The sequence below is a fragment of the Nannospalax galili genome, unplaced genomic scaffold (assembly GCF_000622305.1).
Source record: "Nannospalax galili isolate Female #2095 unplaced genomic scaffold, S.galili_v1.0 scaffold1230, whole genome shotgun sequence".
Classification (NCBI taxonomy): Eukaryota; Metazoa; Chordata; class Mammalia; order Rodentia; family Spalacidae; genus Nannospalax; species Nannospalax galili.
In genome coordinates this window covers 908,295-927,146 of record NW_008329135.1, presented here as the reverse complement: position 1 = coordinate 927,146, position 18,852 = coordinate 908,295, and the positions used below count along the sequence as shown (strand labels likewise).

General features: G+C 40.0%; 1 protein-coding gene and 1 pseudogene across 4 annotated transcripts in view; one reads left to right on the top strand and one right to left on the bottom strand.

Annotated features, from left to right (window-relative positions):
• The window catches only part of Pik3c2g (phosphatidylinositol-4-phosphate 3-kinase catalytic subunit type 2 gamma), a 402,869-nt gene that overhangs the window by 379,583 nt on the left and 4,434 nt on the right, over positions 1–18,852 (bottom strand). The window lies entirely within an intron of this gene.
• On the top strand, positions 6,860–7,350 carry LOC108490837 (annotated as a pseudogene).

Below are 18,852 nucleotides of genomic sequence, written 5' to 3'. Positions count from 1 at the left end.
TGATGATTGATGTGTATGGCGGAGGTAGCTTGCTCACCTAAAGGCAGTTGAGTAGAGGGAGAGAGAAGGGTGTGGATATAAGGAATATCTCCTTAAAGGGGTGATTCCTTCAGAGTGGCAGCTTAACCTAGAATTGGAGACAATAGACAGAAAGAAAAGCGACAGTACCCTTATATTTTGGTAATAGTCTAGATTTCTATTTTTTTTTTATTTTTAATTTTTGTCTTTTTCTTTTTGGTGCTTTTCGGTGTAGTTATTGAACCCAGGGACTGGTGCACGCTGGGGAATTGTTCCATACTGAGCCACAGCCACAACCCTGGGTTACAATTCTTAACTTTAGAGAGAAGTAAATTGCATTAAGGCAGCATTTTTTTTTTAATGTGTATGAGTGCATTGCTTGCATGTATGTGAGTGCACCCGTGTCATTCAATGCCATGGATGTCAAAAGAGGGTTTCAGATTCCCCTGGAACTGGAGTTAAAGGACAGTTCGTAGCCTCCATGTGGGTGCTGGGAATCAAACCTGGGTCCTCTGCAAGAGCAGTCAGTGGTCTTAACTGCTGAGCCATCTAAAGATTTCTTTTTTATGAGTTTTTTTTGTGTGTGTGTGTGTGTGTGTATGCCATCTGTGTGTCATGTCCACAGAGGACTTCAGATCCCCTACATCTGGTGGTATCATAGGTGCTGTAAGCCACCTAAAATGGGTACTGGGAACTGAACTCAGTTCTTCTGCAAGAACAGCAAACGCTCTTCATTCTCCAGACTGGCTTAAAGATAATTTTACCTGTCGGAATTTTTCTTTGGTTATGTTAAACACATAAAAATATCTTCGAATTAGTTCCTAAAACAAGGCTTTATAAGAAAGTACATTCAAAATTGGAAATGATTGTACCTGTAAATCTCTTATCATATGTTAAGGTAAGACTTCGGTACAGTTTAGGGAGGTCCTAAGAAAGCTGGGCTGCATACACAGGAACCATGTAATCTCAGTAAAACTGGAAGATTAGATTTGGAACAGTTTAATAGTGATTACTCATTAACAAGAAAGGACACCAAAATGAACTGCACTGTTTCTTCTGAAAGTATGTCCTTCAATACCACTTATTTTCTTGTTTAATATTTGTACTTGTTTCTTTTAGAAGAAACTTTTATTAACAGTGAAATAAAATGGTAATTATGCAGCTTCTATAATGAGACTTTTCATGGTCTTGTCCTATGCATATGCTTTAACAAATAGTGTCAATTTTTCCTTCCTGAAATTAGTTCATTAGTCAGGCAAAACACTGAATCAAAATGGTCAGTTTTCAACCTTGAGACATCTGAAACATAAGAAAAATCATTATGATATGTTTATTCAAGGTTATATTTCTCTCTGTCTCTGTCTCTGTCTCGTGTGTGTTCCTTTGTGGGGTGCAGACACCTACTATGTCCTCTGTGTAGAGGTCAGAGGACACCTTTCCATCCTTCCCAGTGTTGTCCCTAGCCTTTCCAGCATCTTTTGGGCTGGGGTGCCACCCTTACTGTGTTAGCCAGGCTATCTGGCCCATGGGCTTCTGGATTCCTGCCTCTGTCTCCCATCTCCCCACAGCGACATGGTGGAATTACAGACACTTATTCCACTGTGTCTGGCTAGTTTTACATATTTGATTCATATTGCTTTATGCTCTTTTGTCTATTTCGTGATAAGAGGTAAAAATTTTAAAACATGTCAGAACCAAGAATTCATGGTGTCTTCCTGAAGTTTCCCTGTTCACTGCTCTAAGAAATCAAAGTCCAAGTACACATAACTCTCTGAATGTGCTTATCTCTCCCATGATGTAAGAAATCGGGTTTCTTTGTTCAAAATGCTTGAGTTTGAACACATGTTCTGAGTCAGATAAACATCCTTGCTGATCGGCTAACACCTGCTCTGAATCTGGCAAAGATTTTTCACCACTGTCCTTGGAAGTAGGAAAGAATCTGACAATCATTTCTAAAACTAAATGCAAAGAATGATGATCCCAGGATTGGGAATGGCAGTGTGCCTCTTTTGTATATGCCTAGAATCCCCTTCACTAGTTTTCTGATGTTTTGCACAAACCCTTTCAAAGCAGGACCTTATTCATTAAGTCAAAGGTTCTGACAGTATCTCTTGGGCAGTCCATGGCTGTCATTGGATAGAGTGTGGTGAATGAGGCTGGTGATACTCTGCTCTCCTGGAATTTGCAGCACAGCTGCCCTGCCTAGAACTCTGTAGTGGCATCTGAACTGCTTCATATCTTGTTGAACACACATGATGTCACTTGCAGGTGTAATTCTACTGTTCGTATATCTCTATTTTAAACATAGGAAACTGAAAAAGACAGGACTTTCTAGATCAAGTTATGTGAAAATCAAATGCCAGTTATGCTGCTCTCATATTAAAAGCAAGTTGCCTAAACTTCACTTCAGCTTGGGAAAACTGGAAAAGAATCAATAGAATACAAAGTCTGTATAAACCAGAACCTTTAGGCTATCAAAATACTATGCACTTAAATCTGAGATAAAGGAGCAAGAAATTGCTATTGAGATTTCCAAAGCTCATACACACAGAGCCTATACATGCTTGTGAAATTAATCCAATCATGTTATTTTAAAAGCTTATTACTAAAGTAGAAACACATGATGGAGGTTTATTGACGCCCAGAATGAGTAACACGGAGTGGAATAGTATTCAACATTATAAAAGAAGTAAATCCTGTCATCTCTGACAACAGAGATGATGTTAGGGGATAATCTAGCAAGTGAAATACAGCACACATGGACAGGCAACCAACACTTACAGTCTCACTGATATGAGCTGAATTCTTATCAGCAGAGAGTCAAGAGCTGTGGCGACAGCTGAATGGTAGAGAGTTTGCCTAGTGTGGGCAAGGCCTTTGGTTCAATCCCCAGCATTGAAAAAAATCAAAGAAGAAAAAGAAAAAAAGTGGTCCTGGAAGCAGATTGTCAAATGACAGCTACCAGAGGCTGGAGCTGGGGAGACGAGGCAATGTTGAAGGACACAGATTTCAGTTTGGAGAAGAGGAATGGATTCAGGAAATCTGATGTATAGAGTGTACTTACTAGTGATGCACCATGTACTTGAAAACTGCCAAGACACTGGATGTTAAGTGATCTCATCAGAGCAACGGTATATGAAGTAAAGTGTACGCAGCTGGTTTTATTTAGCTGTTCCACAGTGTAATGCAAGATGAAGTATTATGCTGTACACCATAAACACAGACAATAGAGTGTTGAGCACACACAGGTTGCTTTGCAGCATTGATGCTGAATTGAACAGTGCTTTTATTAAATATGCTCTATGTGGGATGCCCAAATGTTGTACAGACTGTCCTCTGAGAGACAGATGCCATCTTCCTGCACTCAGCTGTGCAACGTGCCTCAGCTCATCACAGCTGGGCCTGTTGACTACCCACTTTCCAGTACTGGAAGGAGGGAGAGTCACCTGACCCCTGTCTGAGAGTCCAGCCACGCCTCCCAACCTATGATGAGCAATTTCAAGCTATTTCAGATGGCCTGGGGGAAGGGCTAGAATATGTAAGCTGGGAAAGACTAGGGAAGAGTCTCTAGCCATTTTGGGGGACTATGGGAAATTATTATCCATGCTTAGGTGAAGATTTTCTGGTACAGCCTTAGGAGGAGAGCACCCATACCCCCTGTAAGTAAATCTTCACCCACTGCTCTGTAGGTAAGCCCAATAAACTCATTGGTTTCCCAGAGTATATTTTGGTGGAATCGTACCTCTGTTCATGGTTGGGACTAAGGGAAGAAAGGGTGGAATTTGTTTACATCCCTCCAAGAGAATTTTAGCAACACCATGGCTCATCTTTGAGGGGTTTGTGGAGACTGGGACTGGCTCACTTAGCCTCTTTTCAACCCTGAGCCTAGTGTGTATATGTCTGACCATAGATTCTCAAAACCAAAAAATAAGATCCCTTTCTGTACCCAGTGGCATCTGAGTCAGGATGAGAATTAGCATCAATTTATAGATGCAGTTGCATAAAATGTGGTGGTAAAAGCGAAGATCATTGTTAGTGTTGCTTTTGCTCCAGTGTAGTGAGATCTTGGTTTCTTAAACAGTATTTCCCTTTTTGATCTTCATTCCTGTTCACACGGTAAAGCAGCGACAGCAAAGGCAGTGGTGAAAGATAATTCCTAGCCTTCTGATTCCTGGCTGCTTTTAAAGTAGAATATTGCGATTCCGTAGTTGTAATGGGGCTGTCTCAGCCCTTGGGGGCTTCAGCCCTACCATGACCTCTTACAGCCCAAAGCACACAGCTCTCATTCCATAGTTTCATTATTGTTGAAAGCACTTGATTCTCTGTGTTAGATCCTTATTTCCTGCTTTAAATATTTAGATTTGTTTCTGAACAACAAAGTAGCTCTTACTTCTTTTCATGATGGAGTTTCAGCCGGTTACATACCAGTCCAGTGAGAGGTGGCTATTCTTAACCTGCCCCGTGGGTTGGATGGGGCTCAGATTAAAGTTCTAGACAATAGAATTTAAACACAAGCTGTAACTGGCTGTTGTTCTTTCAAGGATAGTGTTTGCAAGACCTTGGCACTTGTCTGAACACTGTGTGATAGGAAAGTCTCTGAATTCAGATACAGTCATCACTGGATAGGAATGACTGAATGGCACCAAGGTACCTTCTACATGGCATTTAATGAGACATTTATATCTTGTTTGAAATGAAGGATCTTTGGATTGCTTTCTTTCTTCTAATAGCATCTGAATCATAAATGAAATATAAATTAGCTCCAAAAAGTGTGTTCCAATGTAATAAAGAGTTATTGGTCCTACAGTTAAGAATGGTAACTAGATCACAGATAGCGCTGAACGGAAAGTTAGAGACTCATCCTAGGCTGTGATAAAATGGTGGGTAAAACTACCGGTTGGAATCCTTTAACATGTTGAATGTTTAACCTCTGGGAACCAAATGGAAAAATTCAGAACACTGAGAAAGTACAGTGTGCTGATGTAGGGCGGCTGTTTCTTCCTGTTCTGTGGCAAGGTGAACAGTGACTATTTATAAGAGGTGGTTTTAGAGAAGCAGACTTAGCAGCAAATATTTCTCTGGTTTCTTTAAGGGCCCACACGAAAGCTTGCCAGTTACTTAGTCCATTCTAGCTGTGCAGGTCAGAATGAGGATATTCTCTTATCTAAATGGTTATTTTCACATAGCTTCAAAGCGAACAACCCACAATGGAAGGAGAACAAAATGTGCTAAGCAAAGAAACCAGTAAATAAAGGAAGATGGCTACAGGCCCCACGATGTTGCCTGGAGTCACACCGGTCTCTTCTTGTGGTTATTTGCCCAGGGATCTGACTGTTTTGGGTCAGTTTTTGAGGAAAGTTCAATGATCTGGAAATGCCAATAGTTATGTGTCTGACCTTATTTCAACACCAGAGTTTTCTAACTGACTATAGAATGTTGACACATTTATGTACCTCCAAGGTGAAAACATTTTCTAATTTTCTCATCAGAGGACAATTATAGGGTAGTCAAGCAGTTTTCAGATTGCATTGGATAATTAGAATAGAGAATTCATTCACTGAATATTGATTATACCGGGATGGTGAGATAAATCAAACTGTCACAGGCAAATCAATTCCTGTGGTGATATGGACAAAGACGCTCCAAGAGAAGAGACAGTCAGAACCACAAATGATAAGTGGCAATGGATCCTCCTGGATAATGTATGTGACACGTAATTAAATTATTTTACTGTTAAGGCAATGAACTACGCTCTGAAGGCTGGAGAGATGGCTCAGCGGTTAAGAAGACTGGCTGCTCTTGAAGAGGACCCAGGTTCAATTCCCAGCACTCACATAGCCGCTAACAACCATCTGTAACTCCAGTTCCAGGGACGCCCTCTTCTGGCCTCCATGGGCATTGCACACACAGGTGCACTTATACATGAAGGCAAAACACTCATACACATAAAGTAAAAATAAACGCCCTTCTCTAGTAGGATTTGAGTATGATTGTGAAAAGTGGCAGCGACAAAACTGCACTTTTTCATATTCTGCAAGGAACTTTTAAATACTGGTTGTGTGTGCATGAAGGAGGCAGGTATATGGGGATGCAGTCCTGGCTATTTGGTGACTAGCGTGCAAAGTTGTTCACCTGTACCCTTCACCTTCTTCCATTGTTATGATCAGCCTGTCAAAGTCCTTATTTTCTAGTACCCCTTTCAACCAGATATGATCAAGTTACTTGTTCAATAAAATATTAAAAGGAGATATTTTTGTTCTTTCAGCTGTGGCCTTGAAGAAACTATACCTGTACTCTTCTATGGCCCCTGCTCCCAACTCACACCTTAGCTTGGAGATGTTGAGGAGACCGGGTCACACTGCGTTCCTCATTCTTGTCAAAGAGAGGAAACACAAGAGAGAAATTCTGTCTTAGTTACTGGGTTCTATTTTGCATATTATTTCCATTTCAAACTACAGATTAAAGCTGTATTAGCTATCTTAATTTGCAGCTATGGATTCAAATACTTCATTTTCTTACACTTATTTTCAAGGAGTTGTGTAGAGGGGCTGGTGAGCTGTAAGAGTCAGTAAAGTGCATGCTTGAAGTTCTGAGTTCACTCTCCAGCGCTCACATAAAATCATAAGGAACTGAGGCTTGCTCTGTAATCCCAGTGTTGGGGAGGTGGAGACCTAGGACCTCTAGGGCTTGCTGGACAGCAGAGATAGTTAAATTGGTGAGCTTCAGGTTCAATGAGAATACCTGTCTCAAAAACAAGAAAGTGTTCAGTGGGATACAGGCAGCAGCTACAGCGGCTTGGTTATTCTGTGGCTCCCCTTGTCTGCCTTTTGATTTTGGAAACATGGCCTCTGATGTGGCTGTCTCTGATGTTGTCATAAAGATGTTCAGTGGCCTGAAGGTGCACAAATCCTCAACCCCAGAGGACATGAAGAAGTGCTGCTCTGCCTGAGTGGGCACAATAAGAACATAATCCTGGAGGAGGGTGTGGAGCTCCTGGTAGGCAATGTGGGGCAGATTGTGGGCAACCCTTAAATCACCTTCATCAAGATGCTGCCAGACAAGGACTGCCGCTATGCTCCCTACAACGCCACCTATGAGATCAAGGAGAGCAAGAAGGAGGACCTGGTGTTCATCTTCTCGGCCCCTGGGAGTGCAACCTTTAAGATCAAAATGATCTATGCCAGCTCCACCGACACCATCCAGAAGAAGCTGGCAGGGATCAAGCGTGGATCACTAGCTAACTGCTATGAGGAACTCCAGCCTCCTGCCTGGAGCATCTCCCAGCCCCAGTCCTGCTTCTGGGTGTATGCTACCTCTTTCTCTCCAGACTGAAGGGGCTGGAGGGATTCCAGCAGGGAAGGACACTCTGTTCACCACAGTTTGCCAAACATCCCTTCCACCCCCTGAACTGTCCTTCCTCCATCCTAGGGGCCTGACCTTCCCAAACGGCTTTTGATCTTCTGATTCCACTTGGGTTGAAGCACACTAAGTTCTGCAGACACCGAGTTTTGGCCCGGTGCTGTACATTTTTTTTAAACAATACTCCTACTTCCCAATTGTCCCTTCCTATCCCATACTATCAACATCTAACCACAATAGTTACCCTGTGTTTGGTTGTGTATAAACAGAATGTTGTGGAAATGACCCTCCCAGCACCCTGTGCTCTCCCTTGTCCCATGGTCTTGGCCATTCATGGAAGCAGGACCAGTAAGGGGCCTTCAATTAAAAAAAAAGATAAAAATAAAAAGTTTAATGTTAAAGAAATGAAGTTAGGCATGGTGGCGCACACCTTTAATCCCAGCACTCCAGAGACAGAGTCAGACAGATCTCTGTGAGTTCAAGCCCAGCCTGATCTACATAGCCAGTTCCAGGTCAGCTGGGGCTACAAGGAGACCCTGTCTCAAAAACAAAATCAATAACAAAAATAACCCAAAAGTGAAAAATAATTAAGGAAGACACAACATCAACTTGTAGCCTCCACATGCATGTGCGTGTATGAGCACCTCTACATAAACATGAACACACACACACACACACAAATACATAGAATGGATCCAACCTAGATTGGAGATAGGCCCAAAATGAAAATACTATAGAATATCACTGTTATTAAAATTTAATAATAAAATCTTGTTTACAAATATTAGAGAATGTTAAAGAACTAAGCCTCTGAATACATGATTAGATTAATTGTACTAAGCATTCTGTCATGGGTTCACATTTTAATGATTACAGCTTCCCACATGGTTTGTTACAAACCCAGAAAACAAGGGTCATACGAGGAAGTTTTGAAATATGACTTAAAAATGTTTACAGTCCCATCTTGAAGAACAAAACAGTAGTGAATGAAAGCCTACGTCATGAAGTATATGGAAATTAATTCTAGTTAGTGCAAAGAGAAAATAAGTAGGGGATTAAAAGGCATTCTGACTTTCTACTCCGTGTAGCAAATATGGCTAGAAAATTCTCTAGCTCATTAAAAATAAAAGCAACAAATCTATATTCATTGCTTTATTCTCAAGTCTGCAGATTAAAGTAGGCGGCACGTCTGTCAAACTTAAGACCTAAGGACTTGATCTACAATTTTCTCCTGTGCAAATCTCTCTGGAGCAGCCTCAGAAAGCCGTCCTTGCTGTCTATTTTACAGGGTTGTGGGGTGGAACCCAGGCTGACCAGTGCAGCCTCAGAAGTGACCAGCAGAATGAGAAATTTGGCTATTTATTCTCTTGAAAATGAGAGGAAACCAGTAGAGACCACTAGACCGGGTATTGTCTAATCTTATTATCAATTGTTTTGTATTATCACACAAGTCAGATAATTAAATTATAGAACAGAAGGAATGATGGGAAAACTGGAATGATGTTGCAGATGCCTGGGGAACACTTGAATACCTCCAGTGTTTCTAGAATAACTGTTGGGTTGTAGACACTGAGCACAGTGGCCACAGACCTTAGGCACTGAGCACAATGGCCACAGACCTTAGACACTGAGTACAGTGGCCACAGATCTTAGACACTGAGCACAGTGGTCACAGACCTTAGACACTGAGCACAGTGGCCACAGACCTTTCTAAATCTTTTTCTTACCTTTTATAATTTAAAATGTTTAGATAGAATTCTTCTCTTATAATATCTTTTCATGTTCTTTAAAAATTACATTGCTCTTTAGCTAAATAAATCTTGTACCTTTACAAACTTTTGACTTTTGTTAGAATTTTTATGTATATTACTTTCCTGTTACAATCTAGATTCTGTTTGCTCAAATCTTCTGTAGACATAGTATTAATAAATATTGTTTACATGATTTTTAGTAAGTCTTAATCCTACTTCTGGACTTTTTGTTAATCAGTACCTTAACTATATTACTTTGACTTGAGACATATACATTCATTAAAATGAAGTTTTTAAAAACTTATTGACTTATTTATTCATTCATTTTCTTGTCTGTTGGAGACAGCTGATCATGCTGCTATGGTAGTCAACTTTGAATCTACCTGAGATAAGGTGCTGGCATTCAGAATTCATGAAATTATCCATAGTAAGAACTAGTTAACAAGAAATGTAAATTTCAAAGATGATCCAGTTCACTTTTATTTTATTTATTTAATATTTTATTTAATATTTTTTATTTTACGTGTATAAGTGTATTGTCTGCATATGTGTAAGTGTGTCCATGTCGTGCAACACCTGTGGAGGTCAGAAGAAGGTGTCAGATTCCCTGAAACTAAAGTTAAGATGGTTGTTAGCTGCCATGGGGGTGCTGGGAATCGAACCCCAGTCCTCTGCAAGAGCAGTCAGTGTTCGTAGCCCCTGAGCTATCTCTCCAGCCCCTGACAGTTCATTTGTAAAATAGAACCCAACCCAGAAATCTATAGAGTCACAAATGAATTAATCCACTGACAAGTACAGGCTTGTGATTCAGTCACTTCCCAGAGGGCTTACCCCTGAATCCCACTACATCACCCTCAACACCAATGATTCTGGGGAATGCTTAACACTGAAATAATAACCGTATGGGAAGAAATTCTTCTTCAATTGCATGGGGTTTTAGCAGAAATGCGCCTATTTTTTCTAATGCATTCACTGAACATGATCCTTTTCTTTTACTGAGCTAGAGTGTGTATTTGATGAGATTCATGGATCCATGGATTTCTGTTTTTGTTTTTGAGACAGGGCTCCTTGTAGGCCCAGCTGTTCTGAAATTCACTATGTAGACCAGGCTGACTTCGATCTCACAGAGATCCACCTTCATTTGCTTCCTTTCCCAAATCTTGGAATTCAAGTCTTGTATAACCACACCCAACTGGTTCATGAATCTTTAGAGCACCAAATTATGAATTGCAAAAAGTCCATAGGACTATGTAATCCTGTCTGGGTAGGAACAATTCCAACCATCTCAGGCTGGGCTTTCCCAAACACCTTCCATCCAAGCCCCATTTCTCTTTCCAGAGGCAATCACTGTCCGTATCTGTTAATAGGGCTCAGGACATGCCACCCCCAAATAGGGCATTGGATGAGCAGCTGAATTAAGAAAATTTCTCTGCGTCCTCCTGGCCTCCACCCCTGAAGGAGATGAAACACTAACACTGGCCTTTCCTTCAAAGTAGGGCACAACTCACACACAGGACAGGGAAAGAAGAAATGTTCTTATCTCTGAAGACACAGGGACCTAGTAGAATCTGAACATAAAAGACTTGCTGAGTTCACCCAGTTTATCGCAATTAGCTCACATGTTGCTGTTCTCTAAGCACACCCTGTACAAGTACCTACTTCACCAAAAGGACCATGCTAACAATGCATAAGAAGTCTGATTATTTGAGTCTTCATTTAAGAAAGATTCGTTGTCATGTAAAAGTTTTGACAAATAGATTTGCTTTCTCTTCTGTTGTTAGTCTCTTATTAGAGATAACTCACCCAGGAATGATGACACAAAGAAAAAAAAATAGGAAATCTCCCCTGTGCACTCATTGCATATTATTTTCCCCTTTTATAAATCTCTGGGATTATTAAGGCTTGTCCAAAGACTCTTTACTGTGATCAGCATTGATTACATTGGTATCCCAATGTGATCCTAGACTTGATCATAGTACATAAGGATCAATGTGCTCTTCGGTTAAAGGGAATCAGGAATATGCACAACATTACTCAATAGCTGAAGTTCTATTCTGAATGGAGGGGTATTCTGTCTAGAAATTGTAAAAATTTATGTCTATTTTTGTCCCAAACCTAAAAATATTAGGTCTATTTAATTCCAGATATTAAGAGTTGACAAGCTATATCTTATAGACTTCCAATTGACAGTTCCTTTTCTAAAATATACTTTTCCTGGAAATCACTATAATTTTAATAGAATTTGAAGAAAAACTATAACTTGCATGTTTTCATATAATCGAGTAGCGTGTACTGCCTTCAGTGGTGTGTTACTGCTATAAAGATGCCTATTATCAGAGTATAATTTAGTTGCTTTCATTCTTTTCCCTTTAAGAAAGATTACAGCTTTAATAAGCATAAACCCTCTTGGTTCCTAATAAGCAGGCATGGCATGCATAGTTCTATAATACAAAGTATATTAGGAATATTAAATTCAGTGGAGACCAATGAATAATTTGAACAATCCAGACATTGATTTTGTATATTTTAAGAAAAACAGATTGGTAATGGAGTGTATCTGCCATGGAGGCAGAAAGGACTATGAGAAGTGGCAGGCCAGCAATGGGGAGGTGGGGATAGAGGCAGGGCAGGATGAATAGAGTGTGAAAGACACTATGAAAATTCTGTGAAACCCCTCACCTCCTATGCAGTTTTAAACAGTTAAAACAGTTAAAAATGACACAAGACCTCTAACAGCATGCATGACTCTTCATTAATTTAAATAATGGAGCTCTACATTTATTTCAAAATATATTATCAACTCTAGCACACCTTAAAGATAAGTAGAGTTAGGGGTGGGACTCTTCACAGCATTAGTGATTATAAAGACTGCACTAAATACATCTTATAGGATGAGTTAAAAGGATCACATGCTCAGGGCTGGAGAGATGGCTCAGAGGTTAAGAGCACTGGCTACTCTTACAGAGAACCCAGGGTCCATTCCCAGCATCCATATAATGGCTAACAACCATCCATAACTCCAGTTCCAGGAGATAGGATGCCCTCTTCGAACCTCAGCAGGCATTGTATGACACAACATGGATGCACTTATATACATGCAGGCAATACACTCATTCACATAAAATAAAAGTAATAAATTAAAAAATATTTAAAAAATGGTATCACAGTCACATTAATGATGCTTCTACAGTTTGTGTGATATAACACCTGATAAGAACTTTCATACAAACTAACCCTTGAGATTTAAATGATCATAATTAAAGCTGCCAATTCTTCTTGACAGTTTCAATGGACTAATCTCTCCTAAATATGTTGTTTTTTTAAATGGACCATCGGACAACATTCTTGTGTTCTAGCTTTTCTTTCTGTTGCGGTGATGAAACAGTCTGGCCAACAGCAACTTAGGGGAGGAAAGGATTTATTGTCATATGTTTCTAGGTCACAGTCTGTCATTGAGGGAAGTCAGGGCAGAAACTCAAGGCAAGTCTTCACTCATAGGCAAGGAAGTCCAGCAGGACCCATGGGGGAGCGCTGATGGATGGCTTACATTCTTATGTTAGTTTTCTTACATACTTCAGGACCACCTGGCTAAGGAACAGTGCTGCCCTCAGTGGGCTAGGCCCTCCTGCATCAATTAACAATCAGGAAACCCCCCATAGACATGCCCACAGGCCAAACTGATCAGAAAGCAATCCCTCAGTTGAGACTCCTTTCTCAGGTGATTCTAGGTTATGTCAGGTTGACAGTTAACGCTAACTAGGGCACTAACTTAAATAAGTATAAATGCTATAGGGATTCAAAATTTCAGCCTTCATGAATGCTTTAGATCTATCTTTACATATATAATAAATAATTTATTAAAGTCAAATTTTATTACTTCCATAATGCCTCCTATTTTGACCTGGGCAAAGATTTCTCAGAACCTTATATAGAAAATCCATGAATTCAAAGAACTTTTACTTTTTGGGACTGGAGAGATGGCTCAGTGGTTAAGAGCACCAGCTGCTCTTACAGAGAACCCTAGTTCGATTCCCAGCACCCACACGGCAGCTAACACCCACTCATAATTCCAGTTCCAGGGGATCCGATGCCCTCTTCTGACTGTGTGGGCATCGCACAACACCACTGCACTTCCACACATTAGGCAATACACTCCTACACATAAAATAAAAACAATGGAAATTTTTTTAAAAAGAACTTTTACTTTCTTCTCAGAAGAAATATTCTAATTTTTCCGACTTTTAGCTCTTTCATTTGCCTCTTAAAGCTGAGGTTTTTGTATTCTTTTAGCAATTATCACTAGAAGCTTACAACCTTCTATAATTATATGTGTTGCATTTTAATAGCTGATATCACATAGACGTTGCATCTGAAGCAATTGTATGGTGTATAGAGCTAGTTGTGCAACTGTAATAATACCTTGGCATGAAAAACCTCGACAGACGTTGGTATTCTTTCAGGTAAAGCTGATGTAGTTTTCTGACATACTCTTTTTCTACATTTCTCTATTTTCTGTTAGTGGGACAATATCTACTGTTGTGTGCTGGTGTTTTCAAAAGAGTTAGGTTAAGATGTGTACAGCTTTACATGTGAGTGTTTTTTACGTTTTATTGTTCCGTTTTCAGAATTTCACCTAATGCGGATATTAATGACTGCACATCCACTGGTTCAGATGCATGCAAACCTGTTTTTAAACTAATCCTGAGCGCCACCTTCTGGAGATGAAAAGTTTCTGTAATTGTCAAGCAGCTGCTTTTGGATCTGTGGGAGGAAGCGTGAATTCCTGTCTACAAAAACTGTATCTCTAGAGAAATTGGCATGCTTTTGAGTCAAAACTTGTTTCTCTGTCTTTGAGGAAAAAAGTTAAAGAACCTTGAATGAACAATTAGTTCATAGAAACTGAAAGAATTTCTGTCCACTATATTAAGAATTAAAAATCCATTAATTTCACTTTTTTCTTTTGTTAAAGCTAAATAATAGAATTATTGCTTTCACAATACATATTTTATATCTGATAATAATACATAGAAAGGTTTAAATGTCTGCAACCACTATTCAGAACAAGCTAAACTCTAATAGTTCCACTTGTTCTATTCTAAATTAATTAAAGAACATTTATTTTGTTGGCCTGTGACAGGAGAAATCAGTCTTTTTCTAGCAGGTTGAATATGTAATTAGTTAAGAATCAGGATTGATTCTAGGTTATGTTACATTTCACACCTTCAAGAAAATACCATATTTGCTTGATATTATTTAAAAGGTCTTTAAAAAGAAACTATTGATAATTTCTGTGTTGGAAACTTATTGGTGTGGAATTAAGTAAATATAAGTCTTTAAAATGAGAAATGAAGCTGGGCGTGGTGGCACATGCCTTTAATCCCAGCACTTGGGACGCAGAGGCAGGCAGATCTCTGTGAGTTCAAGGCCAGCCTGGTCTACATAGTGAGTTCCAGGACAGCTGAGGCTACAGGGAGACCCTGTCTCAAAGAAGACCAAAAAAAAAAAAGAGAGAAATGAGGGTTCTGTTTCTGAAATTCCAACTTTCTGTAATCAAAGATGCTTCTACTGTTAAACTTTTTCTATGAGGAGAAAAACAGAATATTTTAAGATTTCCTGTTCTTATTTCATCTGTGATTCTGGTTGAGTGAAGTTATTTGATTGTTAAACAAACAAAACAAAACCAAACCACAACACTTCAAAACACCATATAAGCATTTGGCTCAGTTTGTGTTGAGTTTCAGGGAACAATATTTCAAAATATACTATCTGGCATGCTAAGGACATTGAACCAAGGACAGGGAAAGGACCCTGAAGCCAACCAAAGTCTCTCGGAACCTTTCCTGTCCTCTTGTTTCTGACCTTGGATTTTCTACTGAAGCAAGTCATAAACACCAGAATTTGTCTTCCCCTAGGGGGGCCTAGAAACTATAATCCCATTATCTTAAATTAACTTATGAAATCTATAAAAATCATCTAACCTTTCTATAAGCTGTGGTTTGAAAAGGTGTCCCTAGAGCTTCAGGTGTTGGAAGTGTGATCCCCAGGGTGTCTCCATAAGGAAATGGTGGAGCCTTTACAGAGCCTTTGGCCTAGTGGGAGGTCCTTGGGTGAGTGGAGTGGGACTGTGAAGGGGATGTGGGACGCCAGACTTTTCCTTTTTCTCTTGCTTTTTGGATATTCCTTAAGCAATTTTCCCTGGCACTTTCTCACTGTCATGGTCATCCTACATGCCCACCAGAGACCCTAAGCGGTAAGCCTACCTCTCTTGGAGTGGAACCTCCAAAACTGTGATTCAAGTTCACCCTTTTATCTTTACATGTGAATTGTATTTACAGTTTAGTGTATACCCAGGAAGCTTACTAATACACTTTATAGGGGAAACATAATTAAATTCTCTGACCTACCTTGTCTGGAAGAAGCCTAAGCCTCTTATCCACACAAGATCCTGCTCTACAGCTGGGAGGAAGGAAAGGCACTCTGAGAAGCCAGGGTGATCCAAGCACACAATCTTGCCTGTGTTTCTCCTTTACTCTTATCCCAGTTTGCTTTTCTTGCTGGGATTAAAAACACTGACCGAAACCAACTTGGAGAGGAAAGGGTTTATTTGACTTACAGCTCATGGTCCATCATCTAGGGAAGCCAAGGCAGGAACTCAGGGCAGGAATCTGGAGCACAGACTATGAAGATACACTGCTTACTGGATGACTCTCTCTCCTGGCCTGTGCTCAGTCTGTTTTCTTATATGACACAGGACCATCTGCCCCCCGACACTTACCCAGGTGGCACTGGCCGCAGTGGGCAGAGCGCTTCCACATAACTCATCAATCAAGAAAATGCCCCATAGATATGGTCAGTGTCCAATACAATGGAGGAAATTCTTCAGTTGGGGTCCCCTTTACCCAGGTGTGTCAAGTTGACAACTGATGCTGTCTAGCACAAGACTTTCACATGAGTTCAGAGCTTTCTGTCTAACTACACTTCTATAGAGCTGACTGTTTTCACTCATCATAGGCATAAGAAAGGATGGTTCAGCTCAGGACTTTGAGGCATCATGCTCATGTCTCCCGTATCACATTAAACTGATCAAATACACATGCCATGCTATTGTTTTATTAATCTGGATGCATCTCCAGTTCTAAGACTGTTAGCTGTGACCCCCATGCTGGGTGAGGAAAGGGATCACCCCCTTCCCTACCCAGAGAATAGCAAATTGATTGTCGTGAACGAATGGTAGACCTCACTAACTAATCCCGACCCTATTTCTCACTAAGCCAGGAAGTCATTTTTATGATTCTTTGCTTCAAGCATGCAGCCCCCATAGAATATAGTTCATTAGCGAGATGAACCTTGCTGCTATCCAGAGCCAAGAGGGATCCTGACAAAGATGAAAAGGGGAGAAGCTGCACTAGGAGAGAGAAAATAGTCAAGATAACAGGCTACCTCAGGGAGCGGGGAAAAAGGAAGTTTCTCTACTGATGTTGTCTCCACCTTCAATTAAATCCTTCCACCTGATACTCATTTTTTGAAAAGAATTCTCCCCTCTTATTCCACAGTAGATGCCCTTGAAAGGTTAAAACAATACTATTCCAACCACCATCTGTTTTAAGATCTTTATTTCCTAAAAATCCTTGGCCACCATAGGAAGACGTTCTCTCGGGTATGTGAGGGGTGAAGTGGGTTCTTAATGCAAAGGAAATGGGAAGGGAGAGCAGTAGAGTTGTGACTTTGTTGGAGAGAAAGCCCAGGGCCCTGCACATCATCCCTCACCTAGGCCTTCATACTGGTCAGAGTTGACACTCTGCACAGGAGTCACACATGGTACGTTTCTGTAATCAGTTCATTGTGTATAAGGGCCTTCCGCTGAGGACCCTGGGCCATGAGTTGAGCTTTCTGCTTTTATGCTTATATTCAGTGAAAGTGAACAGCTCTGTAGAAGTGCTAGATAGGGGTTTGTGCAAGGCTGGGCAGTGTGTGTCTAAGTACTAAGAACAAAGCAAATCCTTGCCCCACGAGATGGATGTAAGTGGAGGTGACTGCAAATTTCTTGTGGAGCACCTCATTCATGCCTGAGGAAACCCGGGAGTGACAGCTGGGAATGTGCAGAGGAAACGAGTTTTGTTGGGAAACATGTTTTTAAAAATGCATCAAACAATTCACTTTGACAACACATATATGTTCCAATGTGTTCTGTGTGTATGTATGTATTTATGAGTGTGGTGTTCATATGTGCTTATGTGTGTGTGTGTGTGGTATTTGGTGTATGTGCGTATGATATGAAGTATATGTGTGCATACGGTGTGTAAGTGTATTGTCCGTGTGTGTGGTATGTAGTTAGTATGTGTGTGCACTTGTGTGTGTGGCTTGTGTATATGTGTGTTACATGTATGTATGTATGTTTATATATGTGTGTAGTGTTTGGGTGGTGTGTATATGTGTATGTTGTGCGTATAAGTGTGGTATGTGTGGCAAGTGGTGTGTGTGTATATATATATATATATATATATATGCATGTTTGTGTGTGGTGTGTATTTCTGTATGGATAATGGTGTTCTGATTTCTGGATTTCCTCTTCCTACTGAGGTCAAGGATGTCACAGGGAAGATGCCTTCATTTTCATCTTGGAAGAATAACCTAGGGTCTCTGACTATTATAATCCTGCAGCCTAAACCTGACTTTCTAGGTTCTATAGTGTTAGTACATACCATAGATGCCCCCCTCTACCTCAGATCTGCAAAAAGGCGTATGGGACTTCCCACTTACACATAACAGTGGGCACTGCTATACTAAAAGAAGTGACAAGTTTTGCAATTAGAGGGGACTCCTAGAATTTATTGTGTTCACATTATATTTTACATGGTATATCACTTTCTTTATCAGATCAGAATATTATTATGCAGGAAATTCTGGCATAGACTATGTCCTATATAAATGGACGAATCTTGCTGACTTGCATGACAAGCAAACATGTGATGATAATTTGAGTTTTCTTTGTAATTCTCCCTATAAAGAGGGATTGGTCTTGACCAGTCTATCAAGGAGTTCAGTCTGTATGATCATCATGGTGCTAAAGTCAGTGACTAAGATGAACTCAGTTTGATGTCACTCATGTCAGGGTTTTGTGTAGGTTTCTAGGAGAGGAATTCACTTTGAGCCTTTTAGGCTAGCATTGGTGTGAATTTGCTCCTTACTTTGATAGTTTTCAGCAGCTATATCTCCTTGAGAAAACACCTACAGGCCTACTGGCCACCTTGATATGGAAACGCCTGCCTGCCCATTGTGAACACTGGCTTTGGTATTTATTTAGTAAATTCTGGATTGTTTATGCAAGCAGTGACTAGAACAAGAGTCTTATGCTCAATGAATCTTTTGACATGTTCAAACTTTCTGTATTTAAACTTTATGAATGTATACATATTTATAATTAAAATTTATTTTCCCATTAAAAGCTTAACTTAATTTTTAGCATTTTTGGTAATGTCTTTTAACTTCTAGAGGTAAATATTGCAATAAGTCATGCTGCAGAATTTGTAAACTTTGAAATATTTTTTCATTTTTTCTTTCTATTTCTGTTAATTCTCTTTATATATATGTATGTATACATATAATATCTACTTCTTATGACTTAATTGTCCACCCTCTCTTGTGCCCCTTCCAGCCCACTCAGCCCCACCCCATTCCCATCAAGTCCATATCCTTCTTTCATGCATTTTTCTTTGTTTTTGCT